Below are 14,818 nucleotides of genomic sequence, written 5' to 3' on the forward strand. Positions count from 1 at the left end.
CTATTATGATCCCTTTGGGGAGCTAAGAAATGTGAGTGACATTTTGAGCCAATTTTTCCATAGCATGTGTTTTGCCTCCCATATTAGACTACAATCTCCTTAACAGGGATATCTGTGTCTGATATGGATACAACCGTGTCAGCCATGGTTCCTAGCATGCTGCCCTATCATTCACTTTCTCTGTATCTCCAGAAAGTAGCTATCCTAAAAGTAGCTAATGTAACAACAACATTCCTTTCCCGCTGTTTTTATTTTCTTGACACTCCTGTGGAGGTTCCTCGGCTAGGAATCAAACCCACACCACAGCAGCGACCTGAGCCACTTCGGGGACAACGTCAGAGCCTTAATCCGCTGCACCCCAAGGGAACTCTCCTAATATGTCTTTCACTTTAAAATACATAATTTAAGAGAGAACAACACTAAAAACCTATTACTTTGTCTGAAATGTTTGCTTGAGGTTGTTTCTTACTATTTGGATGCTGTCCCAGTGGACCACCAGGTTGGTTTTCATGGAGTCTGGGAAAAACAGCACCAGTGGGAAGGGTTTCTCTAGCTCTGTCTAGGGGACAGCATGCCTGGCCAGGTTGCTGAGGCTGTTCTGACTGACAAGGCATGGGGCCTGGAGTAGCAGAGGATTTAATTCTACATTTAGGAAGAAAATTTCTCTACTCAGTTTCTAAAACTGGATCTTCTACTTGGAAGGGAACATGGTTATAACAAATGACATGAATCTCCCAGTCCTCTTAGAGGTTTTTTTAAAAAAATTTATTATTATTATTATTATTGTCTTTTCAGGGCCACAGCATATGGAGGTTTCCAGGCTAGGGGTCCAATAGAGCTGCCGGTCTATACCACAGCCAGAGAAATGCAGGATCCAAGCCGTGTCTGCGACCTACACCACAGCTCATGGCAATGCCAGATCCTTAACCCACTGAGCGAGGCCAGGGACCAAACCCGCATGCTCATGAATGCTAGTCAAGTTTGTTAACCGCTGAGCCATGACGGGAACTCCTTTTTTTTAGTTTTTTTTTTTTTTCTCTTAACAGTTTGACTTTTCACTCTAAGTTCATGAAAGGTGTTCCTGCTTATCTGACTCAAGACTGACAAAAGGGACTCATAAAGTTTATGAACTTGTAAAGCTGACATGTTGACTCGGATCTCTAACCTCACCAACTGCTAGCACCAGGAGATCCTTAAAAAGACTAGGACACATTAAATACTGATTAAGTAACATCTTTATTATAACATTCTTATTATAATATTCCTTTCACTTTATTTACTTTTTTTGGCTACTCTTATGGAAGTTCCTTGGCCAGGGCTCAAACCTGCACCACAGCAGTGACCTGAGCCACTGCAGTGACAATGCTGGAGCGTTAATCTGCTGTGCCACAAGGGAACTCTCATAATATTCCTTTCACTTTAAAGTACATATTTTAAGGGAGAACGACACTAAAAACATATTACTTTGAAAAATGATTGTTTTGGGTTGCTTCTTACTACAGTTTGTCTCATATCAGTGTGAGGAATTTGAGACCCAAAGAAAATCAGTATAAACTAACAAATCTTTATGAATAAAAAAATATATTTTTTTCTGTGAAATACATCACATTAAGAAAACTACAGTTTTTCCTAGAAAAAAAAAAATGCTATGAAGCTGTCACTCTATATTAAATGCCTTCCCAGTGATCAAGCGAACATTATTATTTAATATTAACCAAATTGCTTTTCCAAGTGCAGAACGGCCCACAAAATTTACATCTAGTGATGTTACCATTTAGGTTATAGGGATCTGTTCCTAGGAGAAAATAAATCTCAGTTATTGCTCAGTGACTTGGTTTTTCCGTTCAGCTGTTCCAGATGGCTGGGCTTCGACCCTTCTTTGCAATCTTAGAAGGGCTCTTTGTTCTTTGTTAAGTATCATAACCCCTTGACCTGGAGGCACAGGTGTGTATTGAGCTCTTAGTCTGACTTTAAAATACTCAGGCCTCTACCTTTTCTGTTACTGAATGAGGAGCAAGAAGGGAAGTGATTATCAGAGGACCTGGTCTAGACTTCACAAGTGAGAGGTGTCCTTGGCACCTGCCAGGATAAAGCATCGTCGGAGAAACAACCTTGCTGGGAAGTCACCCCCCCTCAGCCCGCCCACTCCACCCCCAGCCGGGAAGGGTCACCCTGGCAGCTGTTACACAGAGAGGGAGGCCAAACTGACAACAGCTGTTACAAAGATATGGCGCAGAGATCTCAGGAGGAAGACTGGGCCCAAGTAAGAGTGCGTTTATGAAAACACATGCTGCAGATTTTCCATTGTGGGGTGTACCTCAGAACTGTAGCTGGAATGGTTTTATCCCTCGCAGGGTGGGGGATGCTACAGGGTAGGTCTGAAGGCTTTCTAGAGAAATGGATGACACAGACTTAACTGTTATTGGTACTGGCTGAGACCCCCTGCTTCCCTTTGACAATGATGCTTTATTTTGAATGCTCTAGGATTCTAGGATCTAGATGTGATGTCTTGGTTGACGTGAATTCAGATGCTCTGAGACAGCTTTGTCTTTCAAAGGCTGGAGTCTGCCAACCCTCCAGAGAGGAGAGCATGTGATTAAAAACTTGGAATTTAGAGTCCAATAAACCTGGGTTTGAGTCCTGCTTCTCCATCACACCAGCTCTAAGACCCGGGACAATTATTCAATTTCTTTGTACTTGGGATACTCACATGTGAAATATGGATTCGAAATAGGAGTTATTTCACAGTGTTGTGAGAATTAAATGAGACGATGTAGGCACAGGGCCTACCCCAATGTGCCTCCAATAAATGTTCACTATTATGACTTTATTAAAAATAGTCCTGGTTGTTAAACTTGTCCCCCAGGAGAAAAGGCTTTGAGAGAGAATTGGATTTTGTTTTGTGTGAGGGATTGATTCCTTTAAGGTCTGACAGTCTGATGGTCTTATATGGTTGGTCACCGTTCTATGAAATTTGATGCCCATAAAGTTCAGAAGGACCCCTAGAGGGAGGTGTCTATAAGGTCATGCCATAGATGAGCCTGGACCTTGGAGAGGACTGAGGTTAGAGATACAGATTCAGAAGTTTCCTCCAGGGAAAAACCTGAGTGTGCAACTCAGTGGGCCAGGCTGTGTGGTGGCGCCATGCTCGCTGAGTTCTGAACAGGGTGTTCTAAGAGCTGGTGTAGTTTAAATGTTGAACAGTTTAGCATTCAAGGTGGTCATGCTTAGAGTTGAATCTTAGATCACACACAGATAACTGGATTAGGGGCTTATTCAAATCAAGGTTTAACCCAAGGCTGGCAACACAACACCTTAGCTGCCCTAATACTTAACTTCTTGCTTCCTTCTTTCCATTGCTACTTATGTTTGGGGAATGCACATTGATTTTAAGATCAGAAACATGAAATAATGAACAGCTAAATTTTCTGCAGAAAAAAAGTGTTAGACATTTAAAACTGTATAGTTACACTTCTATGTTAACCCACTTCAGTAAACAAATATTTACGGAATGCTCATAAAATGCTGAACACTGATTTAGGTATTAGGGGTGCAAAGACATTAAATTAACGGCTTACAATGTGCTGGGCACTGTTTTAGGCACATTATATGTACTGAATGACCAAATGCTCACAACCCTACAGGGTAGGTACTATCATTATACATATTTCACAGATGAGGAAACTAAGGCATTAAGAGGTCATCACTTTGCTAGTAAAAGGCAGAATCTGTATTTGGTCTAGTTCTAGGTGCTGCTAAGACTATAGAGAAGCTGAAGGGGAATGTCTTTGTTCTCAAAGACACACAATCTAATGGCGGAGGTAAAACATTCTGCCATAAGTTTCCTCCTGGATTTCCATAGCAGGTCTTCATGAAAGCAATCTAGCTGAGGACTAATCAACTTCATTTACCAAGATATCTATTTTCTTCTAAAGAGCCTGAGTTAACCTCAGATGCATAAATTTTAAAATTAAAGTTATTTCTGAGAAAATTGTAGATTCATATGCAATTGTATGAAATAATACAGAGAGATCGTGTCTACCCTTTACCCACTTCCCCTAATGATGAAATCTTACAAAACAATAGTAGAATATCAAAACCAGGGTATTGGTACAGATGCAAGATGGGGATATCTTGACATGGTCAAGATACAGAGCATGTCCATCGCCCCTGGAGCCCTCATGTCACCCTTTTATAGCTACACCCACTTTCTTCCCATTCCTATGCTACCTTCTCCTTCTGGCTTAAGTGGCAAGCACTAAGCTGTTTTCCATTTCTCTAATTCTGTCATTTCAGTAACATTATCTAAATGGAATCACACAACGAGTAACCCTTTGGACTGACTTATTTCACTCAGTGTAATTGGTGATCATCCAGATTTATCCAAGTTGTTCCATATGTTAATAATTGTTTCTTTTTATTGCTGAAGAATCTTCCATGATTTGGATGTACCAGTTTGTTTTATCATTTGCCCACTGGAAGATGTCTACGTTGTTTCTAGTTTTTAAGCTATTACAAATCAAGCTGCTATAAACATTTGAGTCTAAGTTTCTATATAATATGAGTTTTCATTTCTCTGGGATAAAAGCCCAGGAATACAATTGCCGGATCATATGGGAGTTGCATATTTAGCTTTCTAAGAAACTGCCAAACTGCTTTGCAGAATGGCCATACCATTTTACACTGCCACTAACAATACATGACTGATTAGTTTCTCCATATCCTCACCAGAACTTGGTGTTGTCACTACTTTTTTACTTTCGCCATTCTGATAGGTATCTCCCTGTGGTTTTAATTATGTACATTTTCCTAATGGCCAATGCTGTTGAACATCTTTTCATGTGCTTATTTGCCATGTGTATGTCTTCTTCAGTGAAATGTCCATTAATGCCTTTTGCTCGTTTTCTAAGGCGATTACTGATCTGTTGAATTTTGAAAATTCCCTATATATTCTAGATCCTAGTCCTTTGTCAGACATGTGATTTACAAATATTTTCTCCCAACCTGCAGCTTAATTTTCATTCTCTTAATAGGGTCTTTCTTTTTTTTTCTTTTCTTTTTTTTTTTTTTTTTTTGTCTTTTTGCTATTTCTTTGGCTGCTCCCGCGGCATATGGAGGTTCCCAGGCTAGGGGTCGAATCAAAACTGTAGCTGCCGGCCTACGCCAGAGCCACAGCAATGCAGGATCCGAGCCGCGTCTGCAACCTACACCACAGCTCATGGCAACGCCGGATCATTAACCCACTGAGCAAGGGCAGAGACCGAACCTGCAACCTCATGGTTCCTAGTCGGATACGTTAACCACTTCGCCACCACGGGAACTCCAATAGGGTCTTTCACAGAGCAAAAGTTTTTAATTTTGATATAGTCCAATTTATCAAGTTTAAAACAAACAAACAAACAACAACAACAAAAAACTGGTACCAAGAACTCTTTGCCTAGTCTTCAGATCCTGAAGATTTTTTCCCTGTTTTAAGTCTGTGATCCATTTTGACTTCACTTTTGTGTAAGGTGTGAGACTTAAGATTCATTTTTGTTTGCCTATGCTGTCCAATTGCTATAGCATTGTTGGTTAAAAACTCTACCTTTTTTTCTATTGAATGGCTTTTGCACTCTGGCAAAAATCAGTTGGGCATATTTGTGTGGGTCTAGGTCTGGGTTGTCTATTCTGTTCCACTGATCTATGGATCTACCCCTCTGCCAACACTGTAGCTACACAATAAATCTTGAAATTGGGTAGACTGATTTCACCCACTTCATTTTTCTTTTTCAAAACTGAAAAAACTATTCAAGTTCCTTTGCCTTTCCATGTAAACTTTAGAAAAATATCACTTCTGTTATTAAAAACAAAAACCAAAACCTGCTGTTATTTTGAAAGGAATTTCATTAAACCGACAGATTAATTTGGGGAGAACTGACATCTTTATTATGCTGAGTCTTCCAATCCATGAACACAGTCTCTCCATTTTTTTTTTTTTAGATCTTCATTGATTTCTTTCATCAGCATTTTATAGTTTTCAGCATACAAGTCCCATATTTTATTTTTTTGCAGTTGTAAATAATACTGTATTTTTAATTTAATGTCCACATGTTCATTTCTAGTATACTGAAATGTTATGGATTTTAGTATATTTATCTGTATCCTGTGGCCTTGCTGAAATCACTTAAAAGTCCTAGGAGTTTCTTCTTGATTCCTTGGGATTGTCTATCTAGACAATCGTGTCATCAGCAAAGAGGAAAAGCTTTATTTTTTCCCTTCTGGTCTTTTTGCCTTTTACTGGCTTTCTCTGCCTTAATGCTCTGGGTAGAGCTTCCAGCACAATGTCAAATAAGAGTAGTGAAAGCAGACATCCCTGCCTTCTTCCTGATTTTAGAGGAAAACATTTAGTCTTTCACCAGTAAGTACAGCGTTAGCTGCCCTTTACTAAGTAGTTAAATGCTCCTTACCAAGTTGAAGTTCCCCTCCGTTCCTTTTTTTCTGAGAGTTTAAAAAAAAAATGGTGACTGGGTATTGAATTTTGTCAAACATTTTTTTCTACACTTTGATATAAGAAGGGGATTTTTCTTCTTTAGCCTCGTAACATGATAAATTACACTGACTTTTTCAAATATCAAAATAGGCTTTCCCTATAATAAATGTCACTTGGTTATGGTATATAATTCTCTCTATATATTACTGAAGTCTATGTGTTAATATTTAAGGAATTTTTGCATCTATATATATTTCTCCTTTCTTGTACGTCCTTTGTCTGGTTTTGGTATCATGGTATTAGCTTCAGATGTGAATTAAAAAGTGTACCCTTCTCTTCTCTTTTTCAGAAGAGATTGCATAAAATTCCTGTTAATTCTTCCTTAAATATTTGGTGGAACTCTCTAGTGAAATCAGCTGGATCTGGAGATTTCTTGGGGAGAGTTTTTAAACTCAACTTTTAAAATAGTTATAGGGTTATGCAAATGAACTTATATACAAAACAGAAATACACCCAGACATAAAAAAGATATTTATGGTCACCAAAGGGGAAGTGGGGGAGGGATAACACTTGGGATTAACAAATATATACTACCATTAATAAAACAGAGAAGCAATAAGGACCTACTGTTTAGCACAGGGAAATAATTCATTATTTTGTAATAACCTACACAGGAAAAGAAACTTAGAAAAAATATATATATATAATTTTGCTGACACCTGAAACTAACATGACATCATAAGTCAACTACACGTCAATAAAAAATAAAATGACATAAAATGATACTGCCAAGTGAAAAATAAAATAGTAATAGAGCTATTCAAATGATCATACTTCATATCAGTAAGTTGTAGTAGTTTGTATTTTTGGATAAATTGGTCCATTTCACCTAAGTTGTCAATTTATGTGGGTAGAGTTATTCATAACATTTCTTAATTATCTGTTTGAAGTCTGCAATCTTTGTTTCATTGATTATTTCCTTTATTTTCTGTTTTCAATGTTATATATTTATGCTCTATTATTTCCTTTTTCTGCTTATTTTGAGTTTATTTTGGTCTTCTTTTTGTAGATTCTTGAGATGGAAACAGATTACTGACTTGAGACTTCTCTTTTCTAATGTAAGCATTTAGTGCTACTAATATTTTTGGCACTAATTTGTATCTCCAAATTTTGATTTTCTCTATTTTCATTTTCATTCAGTTCAGTGTGGTTTTTGGGATTTCCCTTAAGACATTCTCTTTGACCTATGAACTACTTAGAAGTCTGTTAATTTCCAAGTACTAAAGATTTTCCTGGTATCTTTCTGTCACTGATTTCCAGTTTTATTTCACTGTTATGGGACAGCACACCATGTATGACTCCAATTCTTTCACTTTTGTTGAGATTTGCTTTATGGCTCAGAATATCAAGGGCACTTACAAATATATATTCTATTGTTGTTGTGTGGAATGTTCCATAAATGTCGATTAGATCATCTTGGCTGATGCTATTACTGACGTTTTCTATACGCTTGATAATTTTCTGTCTAGTTGTTCTATCAATTGTTGAGATAGAGGCACTAACATCTCCAACGGTAACTGTGGATTTCTCTGTGGTTTGTTTTTGCTTTTTTTTTTTTTCAATTATATACTGCAGCTCTGTCGTTTAGGGGATACACATTTAGGAGACTCTGCCTGACTGAGTTCCACTCTTTATTGACCTGCTTTCCTGATAGCTTTCTCCCTGGGGTCCATCTCCAGCTGGACTGCCTTCCTACCCTGCTCAGGCCTGCCTATGGGTCCGTAACTGAGTAGGAGGAAAAGAAGGAAGGAGGGAGGGAAAGAAGGAATGAAGGGAGGAGGGGGGAGGAAGGAGGGATGAAAGGTCATGTTAACTTTTTTCCTTCATGCTAACATTTCAGTTACACTCTCTTGAGGAAGTCTTCCTTTCTCCTACATCACTGAGCCCTCAGAAGCTCCCAAATCAGAAGCAATGTTTCTTCTTCTTCAAAACCCTTAGTGCTGACTGGCCCATCTAGAAGAAATTACAATATGTGTGTGTGTGTGTGTGTGTGTATGGGTGTGTGTGTGTGTGTGTGTGTGTGTGATTTTAATTTTGTAGATGCCTTCATACCAATATGGTGCATTAATATAGCTTTTTAGATCTTAAAGAAAAAAAATAAAAGAGAGGTTGCAATAAAATTTGGAGTTGGTGTTGGTAAGTAATCAATCTAAAGAAAGGGCCAAGCCCTATCAAAAAAGGGGCAGAAGATCTAAACAGACAATTCTCCAAAGAAGACATGCAGATGGCCAAGAAACACATGAAAAGATGTTCAACATCACTCATTATTAGAGAGATGCAAATCAAAAACACTATGAGGTACCACCTTACACCAGCCAGAATGGCCATCATCCAAAAGTCTACAAACAATAAGTGCTGGAGAGGGTGTGGAGAAAATGGAACACTAGTACACTGTTGGTGGGATTATAAATTGGTGTAACCACTGTGGAAAGCAGTATGGAGATTCCTCAGAAAACTACACATAGAACTACCATTTGATCCAGGAATCCCACTCCTGGGCATCTACCCAGAGAAAACCACGACTCGCAAAGACACATGTACTCTGATGTTCATTGCAGCACTATTTGCAATAGCCAAGACATGGAAACAACCTAAATGTCCATCGACAGAGGAATGGATCAAGAGGATGTGGTACATATACACAGTGGAATATTACTCAGTCATTAAAAAGAATGAAATACCAGCATTTTTTGTAACATGGATGGACCTAGAAACTATCATGCTCAGTGAAGTCAGCCATACAATGAGACACCAACATCCAATGCTTTTACTGACATGTGGAATCCTAAAAAAGGACAGACTGAATTTCTTTGCAGAACAGATGCTGACTCACAGACATTGAAAAACTTATGGTCTCCAGAGGAGACAGTTTGGGGGGTGGGGGGATGTGCCTAGGCTGTGGGATGGAAATCCTGTGAAATCAGATTGTTATGATCAATATACAACTACAGATGTGATAAATTCATTTGAGTAATAAAAAAATTAAAAAAAAAGAAAAGGCCAAGCCACAAAAAAGTATATTTTCATTTTCTCTCTCACCTATGATTCTGTGAAATACTTTCCTAACAAGACAGTCACTGTAATATTTATAAACTAGCATTTAATTTATGTTTTATCACTAAGTCAAGCATTATCATTCACAAGTGTAATTTATTTGTTCAACGAGTTGGTACCTGATAAGTACTTGGCATTGCTAGAACCTATGTCTTAAAAAGTAGATAGCTAAAGTCACGTATATTTAAAGAATAATAGTGTCTTTTTCTTAAGAGCTGAGTGTTACTCTTCCATCAAACAATGACTAAGTGTGTGACTTTGTGTTGAACCAGTGAGTCATAGAGTCTAATCAAATAGTAACTTTATTCTCCCTTTCCTATGCCTGATATAATCTTTATTAGGCCACCTCAGATAAAATCTCCGACAAATAACAAAAAAGTTCTCCAGGCATTTTAGTCACAAACATAACTTCATGCCAGAAACTAAAAAGTCTGTTCCCGTGTAGTAACCAAACTCTGAACACTGTTTGATGTTGAAGTTTCTCTCTGCCTTCCCCCATGGGGAAGGAGACAAGGCTGATTTCTCTCTTCCCAGACTAGGACTTCTCCTCCTTTCCCCTCTTGGTGGCCTCTGCCTCCCCCAGAACTGAAAAAGAGAGGGGAAAGGATGACATGGGGGGACAGGGACAATGATCTTACTAGCTGGTACTGTTCTGGCAATGTGCCTCTGCCTGGGTCAGACGTTTAAAACTGTCTCTTAGATGCGTATTTAGATTCTCCAACAACTTCCCAACTTTTCTGATCGAATGCCCCCCTCTTCCCCAGATCCTGCATCTCCCCCCATTTCCAGGCAGTCTCCTTGAATAGCATCCAACTCCAGGCCAGCTCTAACCCTTGGCTCACATTTGTACATTGGGAAACATACACTCTTGACCTATGGTTGGAGGAGTAGAGTATTTCTCAATCACAGCCCTCTTTTTATTTCACTTCCCATCAAGCAAGCTCTGATCAGAGCCATTCAGTCTACATTTACCACATGCCAATCCATTCAGCCCCTAAATTGTGTGGGACACATATCAGATGTCCAAGCAATCTCCTTGAAGCTTCTCTCACTGGGCTTGGGGTCAGGAGAAAGCATCCTTTCCCCCCTGCTGAGGAAGAAAGGGAGTGATGATGCGATGTGAAGCAGAATTGTCTTTAAAGAAATCTGCTCTCTGGTCTCCGACCTCTTAAATGGGCAAGAGGGCCATGGGTTGAAAACTAGAATCAGATTTTGACATGTGGGGGCAATGGCTCCACCATCCTGGGCCCTCAACTGAAGGTAAAACTGAAATTGCTAGAAATAAATAAATAAATAAATGAACAAACAAACAAAATCCTACTTCTTTTTTTTTTTTTTTTGTCTTTTTAGGGCCGCACCCGCAGCATATGGAGGTTCCCAGGCTAGCGGTCTAATGGGAGCTACAGCTGCCAGCCTACACCATAGCCACAGCAATGCCAGATCTGAGCCATGTCTCCGACCTACACCACAGCTCATGGCAACACCAGATCCTTAACCTACTAAGCGAGGCCAGGGATTGAACCCACAACCTCATGGTTCCTAGTCGGATTCGTTTCCACTGCGCCATGACAGAAACTCCTGAAACTGTTTATTTTAGTACATCCTATTGAATGGTTCCTTCATCAATTGCCAAATTCATTCATGGTAAAGCAAGTTTTTTCTTTTTCCCTCTATTACAAACAAACAAATGCAACATTTTGTCACAAAATACAGTCTATTCTATTGTGCTGAACACAGACTCACATTCATACTCCGATTCAAAATTTGTGGGCTTACATTTTTATTCATAGCAGTGAGTAGGCTGCCAACAGCTTCAAAATAGCTGTCTTCTCTCCCTTAATGAGAGTTTCCCTTAAGATTTTATGCTTCTCTTCAACTGAATTAACTAGAAGAGAAAACAAGCCTAGCATTGTTGAAGTTTCCACTGCCCACCGGGAGTCTGCCTGCCGAGAGGTCATGTACCCTCCCAGGTCCATCTCTTCGCAGTACCTCTGGGGACAGAAAAAAGCCATCAGAGACTTAATTGGGGCTGTGATTCAAGTTCACTGGGTTTTCATATTGTCTCCGACTGACTGCTAAGTAGCTCCCCCCTTTTTTTAACCTCTCTTCTATATCCCCCTTTCTTAGTCTTGAGAAGTTTAATTAGACATTGCCAGCGTAAGCACATCTTTTTTTTTTTTTTTTTTGTCTTTTTGCCTTTTCTAGGGCCACTTCCCACAGCATATGGAGGTTCCCAGGCTAGGGGTCAAAGCAGAGCTGTAGACGCTGGCCTATGCCAGAGCCACAGAAATGCGGGATCCGAACTGCATCTGCAACCTACACCACAGGTCACAGCAACACCGGATCCTTAACCCACTGAGCAAGGTCAGGGATCGAACCTGCAGCCTCATGGTTCCTAGTCGGATTCGTTAACCATTGAGCCACGACAGAAACTCCCAGTGTAAGTACATCTTAAACAGAGCCAGGTGGTAATAGCTTCCTAAAGTCCTGTGACAAACACAAGAAGCATTTAAAAGCAGTGTCATTTCAGTGTTCAGTTGCCTAAGATATAGTTGTCTTCAGAGAATCCCAGAAACTCCTGGAATATACATGCAGGGGCATTTGTCACCCCCGTATACTCTTGCAGTTGAAATGCAAGTCAGCTCATAGCAGTGAAAGGAGAAGGTCCCAGGGAAGCAGCCAAATTCTGAGTGATTTGGCATGGTAAAATCTTGGACTGAATTTAATCAGGGGCCTAGAGTTTTCAAACAATCTCTTGAAATTTCTGTAGGCAATTTATGTAATTACATTGGCACATACATTTTTCTATTTCAATAACAAAGCCACAAAGATCTTTCTTTCACAGACAAGTCTTTAACGTCATAAAAGAAAGAGAGTATGCCCACATAAACTCACAAATTCCAAATAGGGGCATGACTCTGATTTTTCTCTCCGCAGTCAGTAAGAACGCATTCCAGATAAAGGAAAAGGGAGGCATGGGCTCTTCTTTGCCAACTCCCTTCCTCCACTCCACAAAAGTCTTACTCAGACACAAAATGCTTTACTAGCCAAGTCTCCTCCATTCCACTTTGATATTTTGATCCCAACTGAATATGACTGATCACAGCTCTCCGCATATATTTGTGGGCAGAATTTCTGCTTGCGCACACAGAATATACATCTTTGATCAAGACCAGCTGAGAACACTGACCCAAGTAGGCAGACCTGGCAGAATTCTGAACCTTGGCTATTCTATCAAGGCTAAGGGGTGCATCCTACCTTCTAGATGTTTTTTGCTCATGGAATGACACCAAGACAACTTTATCTAAGGGAAAGAAAAAGAAAACAACCGCTTCTTTTTGATTATAGCAAAAATAGTCTGAACACACAGTATGGTTTATAAATTCTAAGTTGGTGATCACAGGCAGGAGCCACAAACTATGGATGCCAAATAAACACACACTAAGTTAGGAGTTCCCGTTGTGGCTCAGTGGTAATGAACCTGACTAGTAACCATGAGGACACGGGTTTGATCCCTGGCCTTGCTCAGTGGATTAAGGAGCAGATATTGCTGTGAGCTGTGGTGTAGGTTGCAGATGCAGCTGGGATATGGTGTTGCTGTGGCCATGGTGTAGGCCGGCAGCTGTAGCTCTGATTCAACCCCTAGCCTGGGAATTTCCATATGCTGCAGGTGCGGCCCTGAAAAGCAAAGCAAAACAAACAAAAAAACACTAAGTGAACTGTCATAGTTAAATAAAATATGCATGAAAACTGATGTATATATTTAATGATATGCATAATCATAGTAATTGCTCTCTGGGAAAAGAGGCAAAAAGACAAATTTTACCAACCTCACAAATGGCTGCCTCTGATGGCCACTGGTCCTCTTTAATCCCATTCCAGCTCCCAAAGGACAAGACCCTGGTCTGGTACAGAAGGCCCGGGGCCCACAAATACTCATTTACTCTTTCCATTCCTTCCACAGGCCAAAAACAGAAGACTTAGCGATGTGACGGAAAGAAAGGTCTCCAGGCATACTTTTTGCTCAAGAGGCTCAAGTAAGCCTTTGAGATTTTCCAGAACCATGTCTTTCATTGTCATAATCCCAGCCCCTCACACAGAATCAGGACCAGCTTGTTAAAAAGGATAACCCCTAGGAGGACGAGGGTGTTTGCGTCACAAGATGAGGGAGAAGACAGACACTGCGGTGGTGAGTCTTAGACATGTACCTCCTAGTGTGTATTGGTTGTCTGGTCTGCTTTCCTAGCATTTCACACCTAAAGAGATGGAGTTTTAAGGAATATGAGGGTTTTGTGGTCTTAGTGAAAGAGAGCATTTAAATTAGAAAAGATGTCCCTCAAAAAGCCCAATTCTAGTACCAAGAACAAGCTTAATTCTCGACCCAAGGGCAAAAACTTTTCCTCTTTTCTTTTCTTTTCATTCTTTCTTCCTTTCTCTTTTCTTTTCTTTCTTTCTCTTTCTTTCTTTTCTTTCTCTTTTTTTCTTTCTTTCTTTCCCTCCCTCTCTCTCTCTCTCCCTCTCTTCCTCTCTCTCTCCCCCTCCCTCCCTCCCCCTCCCTCCCTTCCTCCCTTCATCTATATGAGATGACATATATTAACTAAATTTACTGTGGTATTCATTTCATAATATGTGTAAGTCAAGTCACCATGCTATATACCTTGACATTATATGGTGCTGTGTGTCAAGTATAACTCAATACAACCAAAAGAAAAAAAAAATTACATGGCATAAAATATGCAAAAATCCTGGCATGTGATGAACACACAATAAACCTCATTGGTGGTGGGCCCACCCACACCCCAAACCATTCACAGTTGAGTGAGCTAGCCATGGGGATAAGATACCTGCACTGGTCTATCTGTATGGCGTCACTCCCCAGAGAGAGCCCAGGATGGTATTTTGTTTTGATTGGGAGGTAGCAGGGTACAAGAATGTTTATAGCCTGCTTAGGATCTTTGCTTAGTGGAGGAACTTCAGGATGCATTCCAAAATGGAAATACATAGAACCTTCTATCCAACTATAGAAAGAACAATTTCCAGTCCATCTGTATTAAATGATCCACTGAGGTTCTTTCCTAAAAGCAAACAATGGTGACATTTACGCCAATTTATATTGGTAATCGGGTCCTTTTCAGTTGACAGCACAAATTAAAATCAATTAATACCTCCCCTCCCCCTACCTGCTTCTGAATGTCCTATAATTACAAGAAGCATCATCTCTTTGTAAACCACACC

At 39.8% G+C, this 14,818-nt stretch overlaps 1 protein-coding gene across 6 annotated transcripts in view; it reads right to left on the reverse strand.

The window, feature by feature from the left end:
* ANKRD44 (ankyrin repeat domain 44) overlaps positions 1-14,818 on the reverse strand; it is a 342,621-nt gene that overhangs the window by 74,454 nt on the left and 253,349 nt on the right. The window contains exon 17 of one of the 6 annotated variants that reach the window (XR_014830017.1): positions 13,987-14,107. The exons of the other annotated variants lie outside the window; for them this stretch is intronic. The gene's annotated coding sequence lies outside the window, so the exon portion shown is untranslated. Of the gene's footprint in view, positions 1-13,986; positions 14,108-14,818 lie in introns of those variants that run through there. 6 annotated transcript variants of the gene reach the window in all.

This window comes from Sus scrofa, chromosome 15 (genome assembly GCF_054392235.1).
Source record: "Sus scrofa isolate SSC_HxYL_T2T_F1_AM1 chromosome 15, Sscrofa_HxYL_maternal_Yorkshire_Landrace_v2.0, whole genome shotgun sequence".
NCBI classification, from domain to species: Eukaryota; Metazoa; Chordata; class Mammalia; order Artiodactyla; family Suidae; genus Sus; species Sus scrofa.